Here is a 15,297-nt window from a genome sequence, read left to right as displayed (position 1 = left end):
AAGATTAGAACATACTGTGCAAATACCACTATTAATAAGTGAGAGGGAAGACTTGACCTAGAACTCTAGGAACAGCTATTCCAATTAACAAAGCAAGGTGGCAGTCAGAGCATCAAGTAATAAGTATATGTTTTTGTTGAATCTTTCAGCTTTTCCCGGTTAGGGGTCGCCACAGCGGAACTCCGGTCCGCTAATAATTGGCAGTAGATTTTTACGTGCCGAGTTGCCAGCCCTGATGCACAACCTTCAATAAAGGTATGCCCATTCATGCATGTCTCCACACAGAGGACACTCTAGCTGAGAATCGAACAGGACAACATCATACTGTGAGGCAACAATGCTAAGTAATAAGTATATAATTTGTATTAAATAATGTCAGCCACCCATTTAGTTTTTAATACGAGACAATTAAGGCAGATAACAAATTAAAATTAGCTCTACAGGCAGTTATTAATAGATCAGAGTGAGAATATATATTAACTACAATGATTAGATTAAATTCAGTCTAGCAATGTAAAAATTAAAACTGCTAGGGATTGGGGCAGTTAACAAAGAAAGTATGGTTAGTTACCTCTTAAATCAAAAAAAGGAGTATAAGTAACTGGTATTGCAATAGAATGTTCAATAATTCAAACAGCAGTAAGTCCTTGTCTCAGCATTTTCTTTAGCTAGTTTACTTCATACCAGATGTTTATGAAATTAATTCAAGCATGAATGGAAATATTAAGTCACTGTGCAAGAAATGGAAATGTCAATCTAGTTCAAGTAAAATGATTTTGTATAATCAAAAGGACACTGATTGCTCTCTCAAGGCCCTGTCAATGATAGCAGTAGTGCCATTTAAAATTCAGATTTCATAACACCACCTGGCACAGACATTTTGAAATATAGGTTCAAGTTCTCAATAAAGATGATCTATACTATATAGGTGAACTTAGCTGTTCATGGGCAGATTCCTAAAAAGGCTAAAACAGGATAATAAAGCAAAAGAACACTAAAATGAGGAAAATTAATTGCTGAAGCAGCAATGTCAAAAAGCACTTCAAAAATCCTACATAAACGTCTGATGGCAGTGAGAAATGTTTATCAATGCTGAAGACTAAGCTAAGGTGGTGGGATGTTAGGGATAGACAAGGCTGGGGCCTGCTAAGTCTTCCATGACTTCATAACCTGCATATTCATTGTTAGTTATACTAAAAAGTCTTTGGTTTTCTTTTAGTTATTAAATTTCAGTCCCTTCTCACCTTCATCTCTTGTTCTTCATGAATGCATGCCATCCGCTTTTTTTGGTATTTATATTTGATTATCTTTCCCACCCCAGATATATTTTCCCATGGTTTCACTGTTTTTTTTTTTGTCAACTGTTCTATTTACTAACTGATAATCTATTTGTACCTGTAACATACCAAAGTGGATTTTTAGGTGCACAGACAATGATAGGTACTGTCATTTGACAGACAAGTAAGGGGTAGGACATGCTAAAACCCATTAATAAAAGTCCAGTTACACTTGTAGGCTCATAGAATCATAGGTATATACTAGCCTAGGAACCATTAGAACATTTATAAGCACAGCCAAGCTTTCCTATTGCATCTCATAAGTTTATTTGCCTTAGAGTTTATTTTAAGTTGTATATGTAAGCTAAGGCAAGAGCTATAGGCTGCCTCTGTGTATTAGACCCAGGGTGTATTTTTGATTTCCCCGGTGCCTCATGAAAAGGGTTAGAGAAGAGTTCTGCTTCACATGGATTGGAAGCCTGTTCCTGAGAGGAAACATTTTCAGAGGCACAAACCTGTCCCTCCAACATGTCCTATTTATGTCAAAAGCAAACTTTCAATCTCTAGATCGAGTAATTCTGATGCTATTCATTTTGTGGATATGCAAATGGTCCATTAGAGATGGTGGGATCCAAAGATGTGTTTTATGCCTGGTATAAATCACCTCTCATCAGTCAGTAGGAAACAGATTATAGAGACAGGGATTTGAGACAATCTGTACAGGACATGCTGTTTATGCCCTGCATTTATTTTGTTTGTAATCTCTATGGATGTTTCAGTTGTTGCACGTGCCTGGTTAGGTACATACTGAAGGGGTCTTTGTACGCAATGATGTGCTTAATGATGACAGAGTACAATGTAATGATGTTTGCTTTGGACCTAGATGTCATATCCTTGCTTATGAGTTGAACAACATAGAATGATTTCCTTGCTACCTTAGACACAAGTTGGTTGAAAGCCAGGTTACTATCTATAGTAGATACTTACCAAAATCCCTAACTACTATTTTATTACTCTGTCATTTACTAGAGTATATCAAAAGGACTTTTTATCCCTCTAGTTAGTACAAGAAGACTGTTCAGCAGTTGGACCCAGTCAGCCTTCATAAATATCTTCTTTTCCACCTCAATCTGTCATTTATATTCTGTCGACATTCATTATAGCCACTTTTGTCTGACACATCCACATCCATATAAAACAGAGTTCATCCCTGTCCACATTCAAGCATGACTTAAATCTATGTATGGGAAACAGAAAATTTACCCCAGGACTCCCCCCTCTACTACTAATGGACAGATGCAGCTCCTAAATTCTTTATCCCCATGCACAGACCGCCTCAAATTATTTATGGTATGATATATATATCTATATATATATATATATATATATAAATATAATTATCGACCATGGGTTGAGCAAGGCCAGTCTAATACCAAATGGTATAAGTTAGTTCAAGAACTAGAAGGGAAATTAGCTAGGCTTGAAATGGCCCACTAGGGCAGATAGGTTAGCATTTACCTATGAACCTATGACCGAATGACCATAGTAAGTCATTGATAACCATTTCAGTTGTTAGATCAGTACATACGATCAGTCTTGTTCATTGCATATGAATACTCTGCTGCAATCAGCAGCACTTTCAGCAGCATTAATCTTACGGCCTATTACTGATTCAATTAAGGTACATCTTACTAATGTTTGATTGAAATGGAATATCACTTTCCATTTAACATAGTGCCTACAGAAGAACAACTAATTCGTTTTTATTATCAGATTTGTGAGAAGGAAATTACTTTCCTGGATTTAAAAAAGAAGTAGTTTGGATAAAAATATGTAGTGCGAATTACCTCCTTAGTCTCAATGCTGCAAAGTTGCATTAAAATTTTACTCACATTTCATGACTTGGAACAGCTGTTCAAACTTTCTGCCTGACAAGGAAGGTGGCCCAAGCAATCTCAACACATACAAAAGTTAGTAGACTATAGTCTACAGAGGAGTCGAAACAAGTCTTTCAAATAAAGAAGCTCCACTGAGTGAGGCACTCAACAACAGATTAGTATGTCATGACAGATTTTCTACTCTTCTTTTTTTTTTTTTGGCAAACACTTGACATTCCTATCAAATGTTCTCTCCATAACGGTCTGCTCTTGAGTCCAAATATGAAAGCTATTTGAGTTGTGTTTCTGTTGTCTTAGTGGGGAAGCAATTATCTCAGTATAATTTAGTCTTTTTGAATTGTCTCCATAACATCTTAACAAGAAATATTACATTTTACCTCCATTATTAAGTCCTACTACCAATTCTTTTCTATTTTTCATTTATTTTTGCTGCTCCCTAGTATCATAGGTTCATAGGTGTTTACTAGGCTAACTATCACAACCCACAACGGACATTTTAAGCATAGCCATGCATCCCAAATCTCTGAAAAGTTCTGATACTCTTGATAAATATAAGCAGGGGCTTGGGAGAAGAAACATTTACAAGCTAGGGCCAGGGAGATGAACCATTTACAGGTTGTCTATGTCCATTAGAGACATAGGTGCCAAACCAGGGGTCTCTATCCATAAAACATCAGTCATGTCTTGTGACACCTGCTCAGTATCTGTACATGAATGAGATAGAAGAAAATGAACATCCAGTATGGCAACATCCTAATAAAAAGGAGCATTTTTCCCTTTTAGAACATCAACTTTAATGTCATTATGGTACTTATGCCCTAAGGTCTCAACATCAAAGGTAATATCAATATAACAAATACTGAGAAATGCTGCAAATTTTATAAATATATATACATATATGGTTGCGACCATATCTCCAGAGTTTTGAAATGCCGAAACAAAAATAAAACACAATAAAATAAAACAAAACAACTTACCTGTACATTGTTGCAGGGGGGCAAGCCCTCTGCTCCCCCACACCCCATGCTAGTTAAATATACCAACTCCAAGGTCGCACTACAGTGAGGAAAGTGGCAAATTCTGGGTTCTGAGCTATATGGCGATCCCAATACAAAGTTTTTAGAGTTTCAAAACTTCAGAGGTATGGTCTCAGCCATATGGTATTTGGAGTTTTGAAACTTCGGCAATCTGATAAATATATATATATATATATATATATATATATATATATATATATATATCGCTAGAGAGAGAGATATCAAGGCAAATCAACAACAAACACATAAAGCATAGGCAGATTCACATTCACATTAACGCTTTAACCAATCACTCTGTTTTCATCTGTATAGAGACTTCTTGTGATGTGAATTAACTTAAATAAATACACCCTTTTATGTTCACCTAATAAATGAACCAACAATAAAAAAACATTTATCAATTAAACAATAAACACCAAAGTAAATTGTTACATCATTAAACCAAAATGCAAATGCATAAAAAATTATACATAATAAAATGCATGTTTGAGTAACTGTGTTAAAATGTATATGAATGATGTATAAGATGTATAAAATACATAAAAAACATAAAACCATAACTTGTTAAAATGTATTAATTAGTAGAAATTCCTAGAATAAAAATCTAAACCGTAGGGAGACACATACAATTCCTAAACATCTACCTCCGTCTGGTGACCAAAACTAGTAAATACACCTAAAAATAAAACCTGCAAGGTAAATAAATTAATGTAAAATTTAAAATGCTTAATAAATGGGAGAAATGTTCACCATTATAATTGTATACCAAATCTTTAAACTATATCACAAAACCATGTTACCATGAACTTTTATTGTTATGATAATCTAGCTGCTCTTAGTTTCAAAACCAGGGCAATGGAGACTGTATCATTCAGACTGGGTAGTTTATTGGGTTCTAAAACAATTTGCCAATATACTTCTCTATACTCAGTTTTAGTCTCCCACATGCCACCCCTCACATCAATTGATATACCTTCCAAGACAAAAAATAGGAACTTAGCTGAGGAACAATTAAAAGTATGTTTAAATAAAGCACTTTTCTGATTTTTTTTCTGTATATCATAAATATGTTCGTAAATCCTCCTCCTAAGCCTTCTTTCCATCTTTCCCACATAAAATGCATTACATTTCACGCACATAGCAATATATATAATCCCAGTGGAATCACATGTGCTGTATGGTTTACTTAAAATGTATCTATCCCTTGCTGCAAGAAATATGGCTTCTGTATTACTGATATATGTGCACTGCGGACACATTCCACATTTAAATGTGCCAACCTTGTTCTGTCTATTATTATTTATACAATTACACTCAAATAAGTCATTAATATTCATAACATTTCTAAAAGTACACTTCAAAGATTTATCAAAAAATGATCTTAAGGTCAGATAAACCTGCAAATCTGGCCCATGAGCTCTGCATAACATATTTAATAACTCCAGAGTCCCCATTGAAATCTGTCACAAAGGCATACTCATATTTACTGTCCATTCCTTCCTGGACATCTACAGAACCACCATTAATCCTACCATTGCCAGAAGTAGGGAATTCTATACCCAGAATAGGTGCGCATTTATCCTTCCTACCCCTTGGTACCTCCTGGTATACATCTTCAATTAAGTTTATAGGGTAGACCCTCTCAATAAACATACCTCTCAAAACTTCACACTCACTGTCAAAATCCTGGTCTTCCAAGGTCATCCTGCTTATTCTCTCAAATTACCCCTTAACTATACTCTTTTTTGGTGATATGGATGTGTACTAGTATAGTGAAGGTATGAGTTAGAGTACAGCAAGTAATTTTCCTATAAACTTTTGACCTAAACATACCCTTCTCCTTGTGAATCATGATATTCAAATAATTCACCTTGTCATAATCAATATCACATGTAAAATGTAAAAAAATTATCAGAGTTAGAAATATAGTGAAAGAATGCAACAAATTTATCCTTGGTGTCAACCCAAAATATACAAATATCATCCCAAAAACACCTATATAAAATAAAACAGTCCTTATATTGACTGTTTATAATGAACTTCTCTTCCTAAACTGACATAATTAAATTAAATAAATAGGGGCACACCTCACCCACATGAGTACCCCACTAACCTGTTGAAAAAAAATTGCCTTGGAAATACAATTATTTTTCAGTACTATAACAATGAGTTTTAAAGAGCTACAAAAATCTTTTTGTACTAAAACCCTCAATTTTCTTAAAGCTTCTTCAAACAATTCATGCCTCTATAGAACCAAATAAATTATATATCTATCAATAGTAATGAATATCATGCTATCCTGATATAAATCCTGTTTAACACTTTTAGAAAATTCCATGAATCTTTCAAGACCATCCTACCCTCCATAGACAACTTCTTGAGGTTAACATCCAAAATATAGCTAAAGGAGCAGTCATCAAACCTTCAGCTGACACAATAGGTCATAGGGGTAGGTCTAGTAGATTCCTGTGCACTTTGGGAATTCAAAGGTAGCTGGAACTCTAGGTTTATCATTATGTAGAAAAGTAAATGTGTCCAAATCTTTCAGCCCTTCAATAAGTAAATCATACAAAGCCAAACAGATTATCTCATTCTTTGAGACTCTATATACTTCATGAAATCCTGCAGTAATTCCATCAATTTAGCTTCATATAGAATACCATTCGTGAGCACCATCCCACCCCCCATCAGGTTTCATTACCCTTAAATATTTATTATTCCTCAATTCTTCCAATAAATTCATCTCTACTCTAGTTAGATTTGGGGGAACCTTATTTTTTTAAATACCTTCCCTTAATTCCCTCTCAACCATAAATTAAAAATTTTGTAACCCTTGAAAGATACTTTAGCACCTTCCCTAATAATACTAGGTGCATCCGTTTCATGCTCATTTGATATAACATACTCATTTAAAAACTCTGTCTGTTGCTCCCCCTCCATCCGTCCTAGTGTAACTGAACAGGTTGTTTGTTTCTCAACTTTTTGGACCTCTGGAGAGGGGTATTCTAAAGGGTCTTGGAAATTAGAAGGACCACCGATTCTCTTGGCCTACCAAATTCGTCATTGCACTCCTTATTATTGTTAATATTATTAAACTTTTCATTAAAATCATCCCTTCCACTACCAAATGGCTTATAACTCAACCTACTCTGGTAGTTGATGTTAGCATTGGGTTTAGGGTAACAGCAGTTTTCATCGTCCTCTAACCTACCTATTGAAAATAACATTGCACCTATTATCAGCCTGCCCCCTTAATTCTAAATATTTATTCTTGTGGAATTTGTGATATAGTTTAAAGATTTGGTATACAATTATAATGGTAAACATTTCTCCCATTTATTAAGCATTTTACATTTTAAATTAATTTATTTAACTTGTAGGTTTTATTTTTAGGTGTATTTACTATTTGTGGCCACCAGACAGAGGTAGATGTTTAGGAACTGTATGTGTCTCCCTATCTAAGTTTTAGATTTTTTATTATAGGAATTTCTACTAATTAATACATTTTAACAAGTTATGTTTTTATGTATTTTATACATTTTATACATCATTCATATACATTTTAACAGAGTTACACAAACGTGCATTTTATTATGTTATAATTTTTTATGCATTTGTATTTTGGTTTTAAGATGTAATAACTTACTTTGGTGTTTACTGTTTTATTGCTAAATGGTTTTTATTGGTGATTTGTTTATTTGGTGAACTTAAAAGGGTGCTTTTATTTAAGTTAATTAACATCTGAAAAAGTCTCTACACAGATGAAAATGCGGTTATTTCATTAAAGAGTTAATGTGCATGTGAATCTGTTTATTCCTTACATGTTTATTGCTTAGTCCTGGACTATTAAAAGAATTGAAACCTGTGAGTGTCGGTGGTCCTTCCTAAGTGCCTGCTTTTGTGATTATCTTTTATTTCAGCATGTTTATGCTTGTTATTATCCATCTAGCTATCTATCTATCTATATATATGTATGTATATATATATATATATATATATATATATATATATATATATATATATATACATACATATATATATATATATATATATATATATGTGTGTGTGTGTGTTTGTGTGTAGATATATATCTATATATATATATATATATATATATATATATATATATATATATATATGAGTCTAATTTCAATCAATGAAATTATGTCTCAACGAACCATAATTTTGTGACCCCATTTTTCCGAAACTGCATTTATTCGAAAATGCACTTTCACAAAAAAACAACTAAGCGAAAAGCAATGGAGGTTTTTGTAGATTGTGGGACAGTGGGAATAAGGGAGGATTCCCTTTTCCCCACTGTAGTGTGATCTTGGAGTTAGAATATATTAGTAGTGGGGGTGTGTGGAGGAAACAGCCCTCCACATGTCCCCTGCATACTCTTGGTTAGATATATGCATATGTGTGTGTGTGTGTGTGTGTATATATATATATATATATATATATATATATATATGTATACATGCGTGTTTGTGTGTGTGTGTGTGTGTGTGTGTGTGTGTGTATGTGTGTGTGTGTGTGTGTGTGTGTGTGTGTGTGTGTGTGTGTGTGTGTGTATAGGAACTCTTCAAAGAACACTCATGTAGAGCAATTAGTAAAAATGTTGTTAATGTAACAATAAATATAATATATAATGCAAAAATGTAATATCTCAAATTATTAATGCTCAAATAAGCTTCAAAATGTTCCATTGATCAAAATAGCAGCATAACCAGAGCAGTATATCCAGCAATACCCAAGCAAATATGATTAAGATATAAATGTCCACAGTACCAAGAGGTAACAAAAACATATTCATATGCCCAAAACCAAGACAACAAAGACCAGAAGTATCCCGAAAATGTCAAAATAATCAGTCAGAAAATAACCAAAGTGATGAGAACACTCACACATACTCCAGAAATCACCCAAGGAATGTCTCTGAAGAGCATTACCCACAATATACAGGACAAAACACATGCCTAGAAAGTTTGAAGACTCTGTAAAACAAAATGTGGTGCCACACACTAAGTGTCTTCCAAACACTTGCCTCAAAACTCTGGCATCTAATTCTACTTCCATCAAAAGATTTTACCTAGCATAGTGCAATGGTTGGAAACACCCAAACAACTAACATTCCTGAGTCCAAACAGTGCTTTCCTTTGTGATCTGCTAGAAAAAAAGTATACAACAATACCACCAGCTGAGAAGCATAGAAGGGACCTTATGACATCAGGATAACAAGCTTAGAAAATATATGAAACAAAAAGCCCTATATACTTCTTCTGTAATTAGAATCAAACTAAGAGTAATGCCAAGACAACTCAGACAAGTCAAGGAAACCTGCTATGCAAACTTGCAAGAGATAAAGCTTGATAATCATGCTGCATTCTCAAACATATTTAAAAATTTGCTTGGCAAATCAAGGAAAAGCAATGGCAATCCAATAAATTGGGTGAACCACAAATATAAAGCTAGTATATTTCATACATACTTTGACACTAACATTGGCAACATCATTTCCCATGATCTAGTCCAACAGTAAGCAGAGAACGTTTACTTTCAACAGTAAAACACTTAAAGAGATTGATAAATTGAAAGACCACAGATACCCTTTTATGGATAATATCCCTTCACCACAAGTACATAATGAAGCTTTAAAGTTGCATATGCACTGACATTAGTTATGACTTTATATAGTCACCTTTCAGATTATGTCTCCCAAAGCTCATATGCTAATTTTTGATCAATTTATCAGCATAGTGTTCTCCTCTACTCAAATAGTCAAATCAGTCCGTTTCTTTTGCAAACATGCCCTGTCTGTAATGCAGCTTATCAGTTTACCCATTTTCAAGTCATCTGCATACAGACTAAAGCACCTCAGATGAAAAAAATCTGGAAGATACAACCTAAACAAATATGAATCTAGGACAGAGTCTTTTGGTACAGCTTGACTATAATCTAAAATTTCACCTGTCAAATTGCTGAATGATACCTGATATGACCTATTTGTAAATCATGCATACATCAAAATACCTAGTTGTTCTAATGTAGTGTTTTGTGCATGACCCTATCAATTGCTAAAGTTAAGTATAAATAACTATATCACAGCGCAATTTTTTATTTGGAGCTGTCATTTTATAGTTATGGACCATCATGTTATAGGTAGTTATAGAGCTATTTTCAACATATGCATGGTAGTATATGTTTTCAAGTCCCAACCTATCCAGTTCTGACACTGATTTATCCAAAAAAAACTACTACTCCATTTTTCACAACTTGAAAGTAAGCCTATGGGTTTGTCTTCTTCCCCTTTTCATTTAAATATAGGTTTAACAAGTGCATTCCTTCAGTCTTGAGGAATCTCCTCATATTTAAATGACCTAGCGAATAACCAATATAACGGTACTCCAAGTTCATATGGAAGTGTACTCAGGTCATTGTGGCTAATTCTGTCTCCTCTCTGTGCTTTCCTTGGGCCCAGTTTGTGTAGTTCTTTTTAAATATAATCTAATTTAATTTCTGTATCTGACATTGCCCGGATGTTACTAGGACAATTTATCACAGAGCCAAACTTTGTTGCATATGATGTTGTAGATATATTTATAGTCTGTTATGTTTGAGAAGACATTTGTGAATCTACACACTGCTTATTGATTTGTATGATTTTACTTCTGCTATAACTTAAGTATCTATAACATGGTTTCCTATTATTCTCACTATCATTATATAAATGCTCTTCTCTCATACTGTTTAATTTGTCTGTCCAGCTTGTTCATTTCATTTTTTTTCAAAGTTATATTTCAACCTATTTTACATCTTATATTTTTTGCCCCTCACCTTACTCAGGTATCTTTATATACTATATATTTATGTAAATATATCCTCCTTACCTTATGGCTAGATCCTGATAGAAAACTTTTATTTATTTATGTATTTATATTCAATTTCTCTTTCAAAACATGCAACATTCTTTCTGCAGTTTTTCCATTTAACCATCACTCCAGGTAGTTTTTCATAGTAGCTGCTTTGCTTTTCTGTGCACTGGTTTAGATTTCAGTTTTTCAGAAATATCTAGCAACAATTTAACCTTTATAACCCCATGACTACTGCATAACAATGGTGGTAAAACATAACACAAGGCTAGGAGCACAATGTCTAGTGTGTTTCATCTCCAGGTACACCTTTTTACAGTCTGAAGCAATTGTTCTTTCTCAGCATGCATTCCGAATAATTTCCTTACTAATGTTGTTGGTTAATTTAGATCCATGGCCACAATTATTTTTTCCTATTGTTTTTCATGCAATAAATTTTTGAATTCCCTTAAGTCATCAGCATTTGACTTTGGTAGTCTAAACTCTTCAATAATTATTATATGTTCCAGGGTTGTCTTTAGTGTCACATTTACACACTCTACCATACTAGTGTTATCATTGAATATGTAATAATTGCAGATTTCGTAAAAATCTTTAATTCATATCAAAATACCTCCAACTGAGTTTTTGTTAAAATGTCTGTTACAGTAAAAACATTCATACCTAGACAGAACCAGTTTTCAGTCATTGTTCTTTAAACATGTATCACAAACAATAACGTCGATCTTGTGGGAATGTAGCAAATTTTGCAATAAGAAAAAAAAAACATTAGTACTATTGATTCTAACATATACAACCACCAGAGATAGATCAAATATTGCTAAATGTGAACTGTTAAATTTATGATGTGGAAAAAATCCTGCCTTGTGTTAGTCAAATATTGTATTATATATGCTGCAGCAGTTCTGTTGTTGACAAGTGCATGCCATCCTGTGCAAACACGTGTGTGTGTGTGTGTGTGTGTGTGTGTGTGTGTGTGTGTGTGTGTGTGTGTGTGTGTGTGTGTGTGTGTGTATGTGAAATTAGGTTTTGATGGTCTACACATTTCCATTTTTAAAATGGGCCACTTTTTTCATATAGGTGCTTAACCAAAAATCATTTCATTCATGCTGACCTGACTCTCCTTTATATATGTGATTTGTGAAAAATATGTCCTAAATCTTATAGAAGCTATGGTAGCAAAAACAGTTTTAATTCCCCTACAAATAGTCAGATAATCCCTGTAGATAAGATAATTTATAAAAACATGAAGAAAAAACAGCTCCGTACTTCTCTTACATTAAGGCATTCTAGGGCTTTTCTCACATCCTGTATTTTTGCTCCTGGTAAGCATAACACTATCTGATGTTTATTATCTTATCTGCACATTTAGGAATCTGTTCCTCTACTAATTGAATATTCAATTAACTCATTGTTTCTGACCATGTTTGAAGAATCTTTAACTTCTAATTCAGTAATATATGCTTTATCAATTATTAAAGAAAGATCTTCCTCCACAGCTCGAGTCATGATGTCATCTTTGGTCTTTCCCAATTTTTTTTCTTGCAATAATGTTCTTCACTCCTTCCAAATTAATGTTTTGTATTTCTTTCTTTTCATAAAAAGCCGCGGTGGTACAGCGGTAGTGTTGTTGCCTCACAGCAAGATGTTCTCCTGTTCGATTCTCGATTGGAGTGCCTTCTTTGTGGAGTCTGCATGTCCTCCCTGTGGTTGAGTGGCTTCCGAAAGACATGTATGAATGGACGTGTCTTTGCTGAAGGTTGGGTGTCGGGCTGGCAACTCGACACCATAAAAATCTACTGCCAATCATTAGCAGACTGGAGCTCTGCTGTGGTGACCCCTAACTGGGAAAAGACAAACATTTCTTCCTTTTCATCTGCCCCTTACTACTTTTTTCTGCATTCTCTGTTGAAAAAAAAACGATGCCCTTTTCTGTTGTCTGAAGGTTTTCTGATTGAACAATCTTATAATTCCCTGTACTCTATAAGTTACATAATAAAACAATGCTCCTTTTAGTGTATATTTTCTTTACATTATAGACATTAATCTATTTTTTTATTCCTTGTTTTTTGTTGTATATCTTTTCCTCTCTTTCTTTCATTTTACTTTCTTCTACATGCTCTGAATCCTCAGATTGCTGAATACTTGGATCCTGAATTCCAAAGTTGTCATTAGCGGTATCAAATTAAAAGGGGGTTGAGTGATTTAAATTGTGAATTGACACTTCCTCTAATAAATATGTCATATTTGTTTTTTGCCTATTATTATTTATTTCATCAGCCCTGCCATTAACATATGCAACAACCATTTTCCAAGCTGTGCCAGCTTCATAGGTGGAATCATCATCAATGTGTCTATTTATTTATTTGCTTATTTATTTATTTATTATACAACAATAACATCTAGCTTTCAGTATTGTATACCTGAAATAAAAAAACATATCTATCCATAATAGTAGAACATACTGTAGAAGTACCACTATTAATAAGTGAGAGGGAAGACTTGACCTAGAACACTAGGAAGAACTATTACAATTTACAAAGCAGGGTGGCAGTCAGAGCATCAAGTAATAAGTATATAATTTGTATTAAATAATGTCAGCCACCCATTCAATTTTTGATACAAGACAATTAAGGCTGGTAACAAATTAAAATTAGCTGTACAAGCAGTTATTAATAGATCAGAGTAAGAATATATGTTAACTACAATGATTAGATTAAATTAAGTCTATCAATGTAAAAATTAAAACTGCTAGGCACTGAGGCAGTTAACAAAGAAAGTATGGTTAGTCACCTCTTAAATCTGAACAAGGAGTAAGAAGTAACTGGTGTTGCAACAGAATGGTTGTTCAGTATTTCAAACAGCAGTAAGTCCTTGTCTAAGCATTTTGTTTAGCTAGTTTACTTTATACCAGATGTTTATGAAATTAATTCAAGCATGAATGGAGATATTCAGTCTCTGTGCAAGAACTGGAAGTGGCAATCTAGTTCAATTAAAAGGATTTTGTGTAATTAAATGGACACTGATTGCTCTCTCAAGGCCCAGTAAATGAGAACAGTAGTGCCATTTAAAATTCAGATTTTGTAACACCACCTGGCACAGACATTTTGAAACATATTCAGGTTCTCAATAAAGATGATCTGTACTATATAGGTAAACTTAGCTGTTCATGTGCAGACTCATAAAAAGGCTAAAAACAGAATAATACTTTACTTATACTGTATAAGAACACTGAAATGAGAAAAGTTAATTGTTGAAGCAGCAATGTCTAAAGGTATTTCAAAAATCCTACATCAACTTCTGATGGCAGTGAGAAATGTTTATCAATGCTGAAGACTAAGCAAAGGTGGTGGGATGTTGGGGATAGACAAGGCTGTGGTCTGCTAAGTCATCCATGACTTCATGATTTGCATATTCATTGTTAGTTATACCACAAAGTCTTCAGTTTTCTTTTATTAATTTAATTTCAATTCCTTCCCATCATGAATGTATGCCATCCCCTTTTCTGGTATTTATATTTGATTTGCATCTCCCCCACCCCAGATACATTTTTCCATGGATTCACTGTTTTTGTCATCTGTTATATTTAGTACTTATAATCTCTTTGTACCTGTAAAATACCAAAGTGGATTTTTAGGTGCACAGACAATGAATGATAGGTACTATCATTTCCCATTGAATAACTTGTAACCAAATATTGAAGAGGGGTGTTGTGGCCACTTTCACGGACAGGGTAGGGGTAGAACATGATGAAAACACATGAATAAGAGTCTAGTTACACTTTTAGGCTCATTGAATCATATGTATTTACTACCCTAGCAACCACTGGGACCTTTATAAGCATAGCTAAGCATCCCTATTGCATCCCATAAGTTTATGTACCTTAGAGGTTATTTTATGTTGTATATGTAAGCTAGGGCAAGATTTATAGGCTGCATCTGTCTATTAGAAGCATATATGCTAGACCAAGGGTAAATTTCTGATTTCCCAGTTTTCTCTTGAATAGGGTTAGATAAGAGTTCTGCTTCACATGGATTGGAAAGCTGTTCCTGAGAAGAAACATTTTCAAATGCACAGACCTGTCCCTCCAGCATGTCCTATTTATGTCAAAAGCAAACTTTTAATCCCTAGATCAAGTAATTTTAGAATCCAATAAACCACCTGTTCTGAATGATACAGTCTAACTGGCCCCGATTTTGCAACTAAGAGCAGC

Source organism: Protopterus annectens, chromosome 3.part0, assembly GCF_019279795.1.
Source record: "Protopterus annectens isolate FY-2018-M chromosome 3.part0, PAN1.0, whole genome shotgun sequence".
Lineage (NCBI taxonomy): Eukaryota > Metazoa > Chordata > Ceratodontiformes > Protopteridae > Protopterus > Protopterus annectens.
The sequence above is the reverse complement of the archived record's forward strand: the minus strand, read 5'-3'. Positions refer to the sequence as shown.